The sequence below is a fragment of the Cervus elaphus genome, chromosome 9, assembly GCF_910594005.1.
Source record: "Cervus elaphus chromosome 9, mCerEla1.1, whole genome shotgun sequence".
In the NCBI taxonomy this organism is placed as follows: Eukaryota; Metazoa; Chordata; class Mammalia; order Artiodactyla; family Cervidae; genus Cervus; species Cervus elaphus.
Window position 1 is genome coordinate 28,472,989 of NC_057823.1, and position 12,327 is coordinate 28,485,315.

Consider the following 12,327-nt stretch of genomic DNA (forward strand, 5'->3'; position numbering starts at 1 on the left):
GTTCTTTGTCAGAGGATGTTAAAGTGGAGCGAAGGCAACAGTTCAAATAACATTCTAATATGGTCCAGATAAACAGGGGTAACCTGGCACCTGAAAAGTGGATCTACGTAAATTCTCACTGGATGATACCATAATGTTCTTGCTCTCCAGTTAACATATGACTCATCCATCACTCAACAACTGGACTCTCCCTCAACCTCCTTGACTCTACATTTCTTAATTCCTAAGGTGATAATAATCATATTCATGGAGCAGGAGGAGGAGGAGAAGAAAAGTACAATAGTGATGATTTTAACCCCCCCCCACCCCCCACCATGTGTTGCTGTAACAATTCAGAGGGACAACATCTGTCAGTTACCTAGTGCTTTGCCTGGAACTCAGTCCAGTCGTTCCGTTTCAGATGGTATTGAGTGAAGGCCGTTTTGGTATCACAAACTTTCTTTCAGGGACATAGAGATGAATGGGTCTTCCCAGGTGGCGCTAGTGGTAAAGAAACCGCAGGAAACATAAGAGACAAGGGTTCGATCCCTAGGTTGGCTAAATGAGGGCATGGCAACCCACTCCAGTATTCTTGCCTGGAGAATCCCTCAGACAGAGGAGCCTGGTGGGCTACGGTCCATAGGGTCGCACAGAGTCGGATACAACTGAAGCCACCTAGCTGCAGAGATGAATAAAGACTCTAAGGACGCACAATTTACCAGTAAAGTCAAGATGTCTAAGTACTGTTCAGAGGCCAGGTGCCACAAAGGTAGAGTGTGTTTCATTCTGCTTTGGTGCTCAAGATACCTTCAGAGAATTAAAGACATTTTTATCCTTCATCCCGTGTGCTCTCTCCTAAAGCTAACCACAACTATTCAAAAGAGGCATCTGAGATCCACCTACAGTTTGGTTCCTTGTGGTACAGAGCAGAATCTGGTCTGCTAAATAATCATCCTTTGAGTTCCAAGATTTGAAGGGGGTTGTGCATTGAGGAGGCAGCACTAATTGTGACCATCCTATGGCCTTCAAGTCTCTAATCCTAACCTCTACCTCAAGCTAAATGTTTTCTTTTAGAAATGTAAAAATTCAGTAACTAAGGCAGAAGCAGTTACTTTAAGCCCCAGGGCTCTCAACTGTGTGAAATGTAAATTGAGAGAAGAGGGATTCTGAACTCCGGGAAGCTAATTGGGAGCCCTAGGCAGAAATCCTAAATGCAGTCATTGGAGCCTTGTCCTTTTCAGTGTCTTAGGCAGCCAGTGAGAGGGTTACCTCTAGGGTGTTAACTGATTAGCATTGTTAGAGAAAAGGCCATCAACAGAGATCGGTAGGCTGAAGTCTCCCATTTCCAAAACTCCAATTTAACTACTAGCGCAAGGGTTACAACTAACCAGAGAAAAAATGTTTTCATATAGTGCCAGTGAGGGACACTCTTCCTTTGGACAACAAAACCGTAAATAGCTCTACTACATAAGATAAAAACTCACTGAAAAATAGTAATAGAATATTCAATGATAACTAGAGGTAGAAAAATTCTTCATTAAAATCATATTCTACTAATCTAAGTGAGTTTCCCGTTGACTTCTATTTCTTCAACAAAAACCCACCTCCTGAAAATTTCTGTGGGTTTGAGACATATGTCCAGTCTGTCTGGGGCCAGAATAAATGAATTTTTAGAAAAGAGATGTTAACACTGAACAAAAATAATTGTGTGGAAGTAAGGTTCTGAATATGTACCTCACTAGATCAAATGTTTTTAGCTGATAATGCCAGGGTGGGTCATGAGTAGAAAAGCAGAATGCTGAATCCAGAAAGAAATAGCGAAACCAAAGGGCAAGGTCCCACGGTCCACAGAGTGTCTGTTTGAAATGAATCTATTGCTAATAGCTATACCACTGTACACTTGTAGATAGCTTCCCAACCATTTTCATATCCCAAACATCTTATATCAAATAGACTCTTAAAGTCTCATCATCCTCATCCTACAGATGAAAAACAAGACTTGGAGAATTTAGGTGACTTGGGGTATCATTACAGCCTAATTCCTAGGCCTGCAGTCTTCCTTCTCTAGCATGCTGCCTCTACATTAGAGCTGGAAAAGTTGTTCCAGAAATGTCTGTGGGTGGAGTCTAGGGGGTCCTTACTGAATCTGAATCAAGGGTGTACAGATAGCTCATCCTTTTTCTTTTTTAAAGGAAATCCTCAAACTTGCGTAAAAATAGAAAGCTAGTACAGCCACTATGGAGAACAGTGTGGAGATTCCTTAAAAAACTGGAAATAGAACTGCCATATGACCCAGCAATCCCACTTCTGGACATACACACTGAGGAAACCAGATCTGAAAGAGACACGTGCACCCCAATGTTCATCGCAGCACTGTTTATAATAGCCAGGACATGGAAGCAACCTAGATGCCCATCAGCAGACGAATGGATAAGGAAGCTGTGGTACATATACACCATGGAATATTACTCAGCCATTAAAAAGAATGCATTTGAATCAGTTCTAATGAGATGGATGGAACTGGAGCCCATTATACAGAGTGAAGTAAGCCAGAAAGATAAAGACCATTACAGCATACTAACACACATATGTGGAATTTAGAAAGATGGTAATGATAACCCTATATGCAAAACAGAAAAAGAGACACAGATGTATAGAACAGACTTTTGGACTCTGTGGGAGAAGGCGAGGGTGGGATGTTTCGAGAGAACAGCATGAACATTATCTATAGTGAAACAGATCACCAGCCCGGGTGGGATGCATGAGACAAGTGCTCTGGCCTAGTGCACTGGGAAGACCCAGAGGAATCGGGTGGAGAGGGAGGTGGGAGGGGGGATCGGGATCGGGATGGGGAATACATGTAACTCCATGGCTGATTCATGTCAATGTATGACAAAACCCACTGCAATGTTGTGAAGTGGTTGGCCTCCAACTATTAAAAATAAATGAAAAGAAAAAAAATAGAAAGCTAGTGTAATGAGTCTCTATGAACTCATCACAGCTCTAACACCAACCCACCCAATTGTCACCTGAGGCCTCCAGGGGGACTGGTTGAGGCTTAGGCAGAAAGGACCCAGCTGCTCCAGAGTGACTTGGAAGGGAATGAACTGAGCATATCGGGAAGAGACTGTGATTTAAACCCAAGCCCAAGCAAACCAAGGAAGACGAGTTACCCAATCTGTTTCACGTCTAAATTCCAGAGTTTCCTCATATACAAGCAAATACTTTGAAGTAACCCAGGATGTCTATGTTTGTGCAGGACCCCAGAAAGCAGTGTGAGATCCCAAGGAAAAGCGTGACCACAGCCACCCCATACCAACTTCCCTCCTGCCCAGCAGCATCCCCTCATTGGTACCCTGTCCACTTTAACACAGTCTACTTGATAAAGTACATGTTTTATTTTTTTTTTTTAATGTTTACTAGTACAATTTGAAAGAGAAACTATGTTAGAAAAATCTCTACATCAATTAAAGAAGTTACAGTTTCATTAACTGTAATGCTTTTAAAAGAGAAACTCATGAAAACCTCTTTTCTTACCGGTATTTTGTTTCTTTGTTGTGTATTTGATGTTGAATTTCCAGACGTGGTGCTGAAATAAAGTAAGAATTTAGGATTCCAGAATTTTCTCTCAGACATGCACACACTCATACATATACACACCCTGCATCTAATAGATCTTTATGCTGTAACACTGAAGATGTATCTTCTAAAGTATTTCCTCCCAATGTCATTTTCTGAACAATTTTAAAGGAAGTCAAAACTAGGGAATGTAAACTTTACTTGAAGAAGATAAAATAGCCTTTAAAGGTCCTCTTGAGAATAAGCAGTCCGAACAGTACAATCTGTTCTGAAAACCTGCAAAATATCTTATTTCAACTAGAAAAAAGAGAGAAGAAAAACATATCCTATGAAACAGCAGACTTTGAGAATTCTTTGTCTCCTACACTGGGCTTCTCAATCAATTTCTCTTTGTCTACTGGATTATTTCCAACAGTTTACAAACATGCTGTTATTTATTGCATCTTGAGCCCTCTTAACCCTTTAGTTTCTGTTTGATTACTCTGATCCCCATTAGAGCAAAGCTATATTGTCACTTTCTTCCTATTTTTTGTTAAAGCCACTCCATTCGGACTCTCACAACTATCATTCCACAGAAATTGCACTTACTGAATTCGATAGTGAGTCCACATTACTGTAAGCAGTGGTCATGTGTCACAGTTCATCTTAACAACTTTTGACATGATTCAAAACTCCCTCCTTGCAATGCATTCTTCACTTGGCTCCCAAGATATCCTAAGGTCCCAGACTTTCTTCCCATTCCATCTCCTGCTCCTTTTCTGTCTCCTTTGATGGTTGTTTCTTCTTTCTCTCAACTCTCGACATTGGCCTGTTCTCTTCTCTACTCAATTCTCTCCCTCAGTGAGCTGCTCCAGCTTCAGGAATTTAAATGTTATTAGTATGCTGGGCTTCCCTGATGGCTCAGACAGTAAAAGAATCTGCTTGCAATGCAGGAGACCTGGATTCAACCCCTGGGTTGGGAAGATCCCCTGGAGAAGGGAATGGCAACCCACTCCAGTATTCTTGCCTGGAGAATTCCATGGACAGAGAAGCCTAGCAGACTACAACCCATGGGGTCGCAAAAAGTTGGACATGACTGAGCAACTAACACAATATGCTGATCACTCCCCAATATATATTTCCAGTGCAGACTTCTCCCTTGAAATCCAGATGCATTTATTCAATTGCCTTCTTGACATCTCCACCAGGATGTCTAGTAGACATCTCAATTTCAACATTTCTAAAACCTAACTCCTGATTCCTACTCCCAAGACTGCTCTACTTGCAGTCTTCTCCATCTCAGTTGACAATGACATTATCTTTCCAGTTGCTCAGGCCAAAACCTTGACTTTTCTTTTTGTCATGGAAACCAAATCCAACCCAACAGGAAATTTAGGGATCTACCATCATAATATATCCAGTACCTGGCCAGTTTTCACCATCTTCATTGCTAACAACCTGGTTTAAACCTCAAGCTACATCAGATCTTACCTGAACTGTTGCATTAATCTCCTAAATGTGTCTCTGGTTTTCACTTTTGCCCCCTACCTTCAGTTTTTAACACACATCAACTGTAAAAATATTATTTCACTCCTCTGCTAAAAACAAACAAAAATCTCCAATAAAGGATTCCATTTCACATAGAATAAAAGCCAAAGGCCATATAACAACCTACAAGTTCCTAAAGATGTCTTTGCCATTCAGCCTTTCCACCTACTGTAGGATTCCATTCCGTTCCCTTCCTCCCCTCCCAAACACAACACTCCTTTTACCTGTCTGAATTCATCTCATATCCTCTTCTCAACTCCTCCCTTTTGAGTCACACTGGCTTTCTTATTGTTCTTCCACCGCTTATGCCAGGAAGTTTTCATCTATACTTGTCCACCGGGCTTTTTACTACTTCCTTCTTTTCTTTGCTCAAATATCCCTTTCTCAGGCAAGACCACCAGATGCACTTCATTTAGAATTAAGCTCCTCACTCCTCTGTCCGTCCAAATTACCTTGATTGATTTTTCTCTGCTGTGTTTACCACCTTCTAACACTTTAAGTACTTGCATGTTTATTATATCCATTGTGTTTCCTCTCAACTGAACATATAAATTCCTTAAAGATAGGGAATTTTTTATGCTGTTATTTTTTTACTCTATCCCTAACATCTTCAAGAGGGCTAGGATGGTCAATAAATATTTGTTGAACAAATAAATGAATGAATATTTGAGCTAATAAACCTCCAATCTTAATAAGTCATTCTGTTGTTACCAACCAGCAAGCCTTATTTTACAATACTGGGGCACTTTTCTTATTTTCTATCCTACTATCTCCCTAATGAGTGTGTTATTTTATTCCTGTATTTCTGTGCATGTCTCTTACTTTAAAAAAGTCAAAACTGTTTAAAATGTTCACAGAGTAATCAGTGACTATTGAACAAAATTAATTAAATTCCCACTTAGTGAAGGACACACTGGGGTTCTGAGAGATATAATTGTTTTTCTTGCATCATACCTAAATCAGCTTTCTACTTGACAGTACCTCTTTATCATGAAATGGAAAACACGCTTTTGATCATCACAGTTGCTGGGAAAAACAGCAAACCATTTGAAGGACCTTAATAAGCTGGCCCTTCTTGCCTTTTAACTAATTTTACTTTCTATCAATCTATCTCACAAAACTGGTATTTTCACCAAATTTGATTTTTACTACCCTGTAATTCCAGGGCGTGTGTTTATCTTTTTCTTAGATTGTTTCCTCATGCTCTCATCTCTGTTTGTTAAAATCTTACCTATTCTTCATGACAATGAAAAGTGAAAGTGTTAGTCGCTCAGTTGTGTCTGACTCTTTGTGACCCCAGGACCCCAGGGACGGTAGCCTGCCAGGCTCCTCTGTCCATGGGACTCTCCAGGCAAGAATACTGGAGTGGGTTGTCATTCCCATTCCTCACACCACAACTCAAATGCTGCTCCCACAAGCCTCTTCAGTTCTACTGGTCAGAACCATTTCTTGCCTCTGTGTCCACAAGCAGATTTTGGATGTCTGTCTTTTATGGGTTTTATTTCATTTCATGATGTTTTACAGCTACTTGTCTACCTCTATTTTTGCATTTCTCAATGACACCTCTCAGAAGACAAGGACTGTGCTTAATCAAGAAATGAATATTCGGTCGCTGAATGAAACCAAACCAAAAAAAAAAATGAGTCTAATACATGTGCATATTCAGATGTGACACAGATATACAAGAAAAAGTACTGTTTGAAGCTAATTTCTTTTAGTAATGCCTGAAACAAAACTATGGGTTTAAAAGGCAGCTTTGGCTGCCTGACAATAATATTTAAAGGTCATGAGTCATGGCCTCAGGGTAACCATAGTAACTCAGCATACAACAGGACAAGTCATATTGTACCATAATTAAGGGAACAAAAGCTTTAGAAAGCCTATTAGCCTTGAGAGAAAACAAATTAGAATTACCAAATATATTTATGAAGCTTGTTTTTATTGCAGTGATTTCTTCCTTCAGGGTTCACAGAAGATCTGAAAAAACATCTTCAAATTTCTTTTGGCAGGAAGTAATAATATGACATATAGGCCTTATAGTTGTTTTTTCCAGTATTTAATAAGGACATAAATATTTCATTCCTTTCAGTGAAAAAAAATTCCTTATATCTGTTCTCCCAAATTTTTGCCTCCTTTTTTTTCACCAATTCGTCCAAGTGGATGAATATTTTAATAAAATTCATTTCATTTGGAAATACACCTATTGAGCACCTCGTCTCTTTTAGGAGAGGATAAAGAGCTGTTTGTTTCATCCCCTAGGTTAATTGCATCCAGCGCCTAACCATCCCTGGCTTAGAAAACACTGTGCACGTTCCCATTTGGTTTAAACTATACACGCTATGGAGTAGGTCTGTCTCAAGGGCCTGGGAAGAGGAGGGGAGAGAAATTAAGGCAGGCAGATACATGGGGCCAGTTTGTTCCTGCTTAGAAGTGAAAGAGCTGAATTGCACCGTTCTAAAGGTGAAGTGGAGTTTCATGGTCGTCCACTGTCTCCTTCATCAGAGCCCTGCTCCATGCTTGCACAGAAGACTGCTCCATATACCAAGAGAACAGACCCCCCACTGATGATTCACAGTGAGGGCAAAGCCCCGCTCTCCACTTGACTTCCCTGCTGATGGCACCCTGGGCTGTTCCTTTCAAAGTTGTTGTTTTTATCACAGGCCATTTTTCCTCCATTTGGTAACATTGCATTCAGCTCTCCAATTGTCAGCACATTGACATGTCATCTCTAAAAGTGCCATGTTCAGAGAAATGAAAACAAGTGTTTGCTACATTTTTATTTTCTTTAACAGAAACTACCTTCAAAAAACTTCCTTCCCCCAAAAGATTGTCAATCTTTTGCGAGTCACAGACTCCTCTGCACGTAGAAATGTTTCTCACAAACAGGAGAATTTGTGAATTTCTCATTTCATTTATGGACCATAGACATAGGTTAAAAGTAAATAAAAACAAGGCTCACATATTTCTTGTTGGAGAAAGAAATGGCAACCCACTCCAGCATTCTTGCCTGAAAATACCCACAGGCAAAGGAGACTGGAGAGCTACAGTCCAAGGGATTGCAAAGACTCAGACACAACTGAGCAAGTGAGCACACATTTCATGTGATGAAAATACATTTTAAATCTTAATAAATCAGGACTAGAGTTACATGTGTGCATATCACAAGGACATCATTTTAGAGGATATAGCTCTTTCTACAGAAAAGTTCTGGTTATCTCTCATACAAGGTTTAGAAGAAAATTCTAAGTGGAAGGTACATCTACATTTTAAGGGGAAAGGAACATTGTGTCAACATGCAGATTTCCTAGTAATTAACTATAGACTGATTGTAGCAAGGTGCCATACTTCCATATTTATAGCCAGAGTTGGTTTGGATTTCTGTTTGAGTATAGTTGGAATGACCTAACTTCTTTTGTGTATATCTCTTGGCAAGGGAGCAGCAAGGATGACGTTTCATTCCAGTGGTTCTAAAAAAGGGCTGCCTCAACTTCCCCTTCTCACACCAGTATCATGGTTGGGGTGAGTATGTGATTTTGAGAAGAATGAGTGAGGAACGTTTTATTCATTCAACAAATATTTACTGAACACCTTCTGCACATCAGACCCTGCCCTTTCATCTGAGAAGGCATCCATGTTCAAAGAAAGGGATCATTCTCCAGGAAAGGAGAAAAAGTCTGTCTGATGTTTTTCCCCAGACATGAAGGAAAGGTTTTCTTTGAAGCACCAAGTGAAGGCTACTTTATCTATAAATTCCCATGAATTCTTTTGGAACAGGAGTAGTTAGGAACTCACCTGCTCCTCCCTGGGGTGTCACACCCTGGGACCACAGATGTCCTGCTGTAACATTCTCCCATCTCAAATCGGGCCCCCTGAGATGTCCTGTCTGTGGGACAGACATCGACTATCCCCATTCCTTAGATATTTAGAATCCCTGTTACTACTCTGCTGTCCCTGTTACTAGGCAACAACAATGGCTGAGGAAAGGACTGTTAGCTTCCCAGAGAAAAAGTTTCAATTCCAAAGCCACAGTAACCTCTAAAAACATCTCACAAATCAGATCCAGGCATGAGTGTAGATGAAAATCACTATGGATTCATCATTTCTGGAAAATGCACTCAAAGTGGGCCACAAGTAATGGTTTTTGTGCTCAAACCATGACATGTTTACATTCAGAGCCAGTGCTAAGGGAACAATCACACTGTTTGTCTGAGTGTGTGTAGTCACCGAAATGGATTGGTTTACAGGCTGCCAGTAGTTTTTGCCACAGACCGCCTCCCCTTGTGATAATCCCATAGGCCCAGGCAGAAAACTGCACGTGGCCACATCCTAATTAAGGCTTCTATCCAGACTTAGGATTGCAGAAGTGATAAATTGTGCTGATTAGCTGGTGATCTGCTCACTGTCACAAATCATCTGTAGCCACTGCTCCTTCTTCCTTGTTGTTTGTCTGAAAAACACAGCCACTTTCTCCCAGCCAGTTGCTACATCCTTCCCTGGATGCATTTGTGGACCCAGGACAACTAATATTCACTCCACTTCCTGCTCTGGCAGGAAGTACATATAGGACCTTTGCAGTCTACAGACAGATCACTCCTGGGCTTTGAACTCTTATGTCCTGGGCTCACACAAACCTAATCACACAGTGCATCCAAAATAGATTGGCAGGAGAGAAATTCTTCTAATCACAGAGTTTATTTCTAGGGATGGAGCATGTAGACCAGATAACTGCAAGAGTAGTGAAATCAGTTCAGTTCAGTCGCTCAGTCATGTCTGACTCTTTGCAACCCCATGGACTGCAGCACCCCAGGCATCCCTGTCCTTCACCAACTCCCGAGCTTGCTCAAACTCATGTCCATCGAGTCGGTGATGCCATCCAACCATCTCATCCTCTGTCATCCCCTTCTCCTCCCGCCTTCAATCTTTCCCAGCATCAGGGTCTTTTCCAATAAGTCAACTCTTCACATGCGGTGACCAAAGTATTGGAATTTCAGCTTCAGCATCAGTCCTTCCAATGAACACTCAGGACTGATCTCCTTTAGGATGGACTGTTTGGATCTCCTTACGGTCCAAGGGACTCTCAAAGGTCTTCTCCAACACCACAGTTCAAAAGCATCAATTCTTTGGTGCTCACCTTTCTTTATAGTCCAACTCTCACATCCATACATGACTACTGGAAAAACCATAGCTTTGAGATGGACCTTTGTTGGCAAAGTAATGTGAAATCAGTGGTAGCTTATCAACTAAAGAGTGTAATGAGCATTTACTTCTCCAACAGAACTTTGTCACCCAGATCCCTGGTAAAAACAAGTAAACGATACAAGTGAAGTTATGAACCAATGAGCAGTTGGTGTTCTAAGAGGAAAAATCAGCACTAATTAGGTGGATGTGGAAAGATAAAAACTGGGGTATTGGCCTTGCCTCTAGTTATCGGTCGGTGTGAAATTCAGAAAATCATCTTACCTCTTTATGACTTTTTTTAATATAAAAGACTCAACTTGAGTTGTTTCTGTCACCCTTCCAGATTTAACATTCTGTTCTGTTTCCTTAGCCCATCTTATTAAAAAACCCACAGAATGGATTATACTTTACTGCCTTTTAGAGGAATGTGCAGATATTCACTGTGTGGTTGTTTCATACCAATTTTTGAAAGGAAGGTCATCTCAGTAATGGCTGGTGAAAGTCAGTGTAAGCACTAATTATTTATAATGCTTATTAATCTTATCTTACATCTCATGATCAAAAAGAGGTGAGGAGTTATGACTGATACAAAAACAGACTTTCAAAAAGTCCTTGAAAAACAAAGTGACCTTTCCACTATTACTTCTTAAATGAATGCTACAGGGAAGGATTTCAGAAGGAAGTGGTGAAGAAACTAGCAGGTTTATTGAAAACATATTAGTCTACAGAATTTTTGACTGAACAGGCTAAATAATGAAATAAATGATTCTATCCTTTTGTGGTTAAGTTGAAGGAAAAAACTTATTAATGAAAGTCATTGAAATGAACTTATTTTTTAAAGATGGACTAAATCTTGAGAAAAAACTACAAAATTTCCCTCTAGAATAAAGGAAATGGGGGGATTTTTAAAATTTCTAGAAATAAATATAAATCATCGGCACTTCCTCCATTAATAGCATTTTAAATTAAAAAAAAAAATCATAAGCTCATCAGGACTCTTAAAGACCACTCTGCATAATCTGTAAACTTACTTGTCTGTCAGGAATACATCTTATTTTAGAATCAGAAATTGTATATATAACAAAGAAGAATCCTAAGGATTATACATAATTTATGTGCTCTCAGCCTAATACCTATCAAGATTTCTTGTTAAACTTAGGTCAGAGAAGAAATAAGAAATAAGATCAGAAAGGAAGGTAGAAGAAACATTCAATGAGCAGAGAGCAAAAAACAGATAGTAGATGACAATGAATTAGAATGGCTGCAGAAAGAAGGCAAAGCTGCAGTGGAGGTTTTGAGAGTTTCTGCCGGGGAAAGGGCCCTCTGGCTTTTATCTCTCCACTCACTTTCAATTCACTAATTCACCAAACGCTGAAGACCCATTGTGCACTAAGCATGGTGTGAGGCAGAAATAAAATCAATATTGGTCCCCATTCCCTTGGAACTGATCATTTTATCAAGGCTGTCATTCTCATAGCCATGCATGTTCTATTAGAAAAAGAGTAAATGAAGAAAGTGTTGGATGTTCCAAAGGTGTCCTACTTAACAAATGCCAAGTGCCAAAAGAAAGAATAAATGAATAAAAACAAGCAGAAGTATCTCATAGGTATTCCTCCTGTGGAGGTACAATTCTGTGGAGACTACTGACCACTAATCACAGAGTTAACCCAGGGAGGTTCACTTTGTTTTCATTGTAATGGACATGGTGACAATGCCCGTGGCTGGGAGTCGGGGTGTGTCTGACCTAGGGGAGGACAAGGAGAGGGGCTGAAGGGGAGAGAAACCACCGTAACGTCTCACAAACAAGTACATGGACTGTTCACAACCCAAACATCTTTCAATTAATTGCAGCAACTTCCCTTGTGTTTCTCTCAAGAATTAGCCAGCTCTCTTGTCATTGTTTTTTGTGACCTCTTCCCTGTGTTGCTGATTGCTTGACACAGTGGGTCTAATTATCTCCAGACTTCCAGCATGCTTTAATGAAGAGGCTTGTTTACCTGGGTGAGCAGAGAGGCTTGCCTGCCTCTTGGTCCTAAAGTCCTTCCTCAGAAGACAGGAATAAAA

General features: G+C 40.3%; 1 long non-coding RNA gene across 1 annotated transcript; it reads right to left on the reverse strand.

Moving 5' to 3' along the window:
- Window positions 1–416: 416 nt before the first annotated feature.
- On the reverse strand, window positions 417–8,948 carry LOC122699812. Its single transcript, XR_006342682.1, has 3 exons — window positions 8,878–8,948; window positions 3,517–3,568; window positions 417–480 (listed from the first exon to the last, which is right to left on the reverse strand). It is a non-coding gene; the product is annotated as an uncharacterized LOC122699812 (long non-coding RNA).
- Between the last annotated feature and the right edge of the window lie 3,379 nt (window positions 8,949–12,327).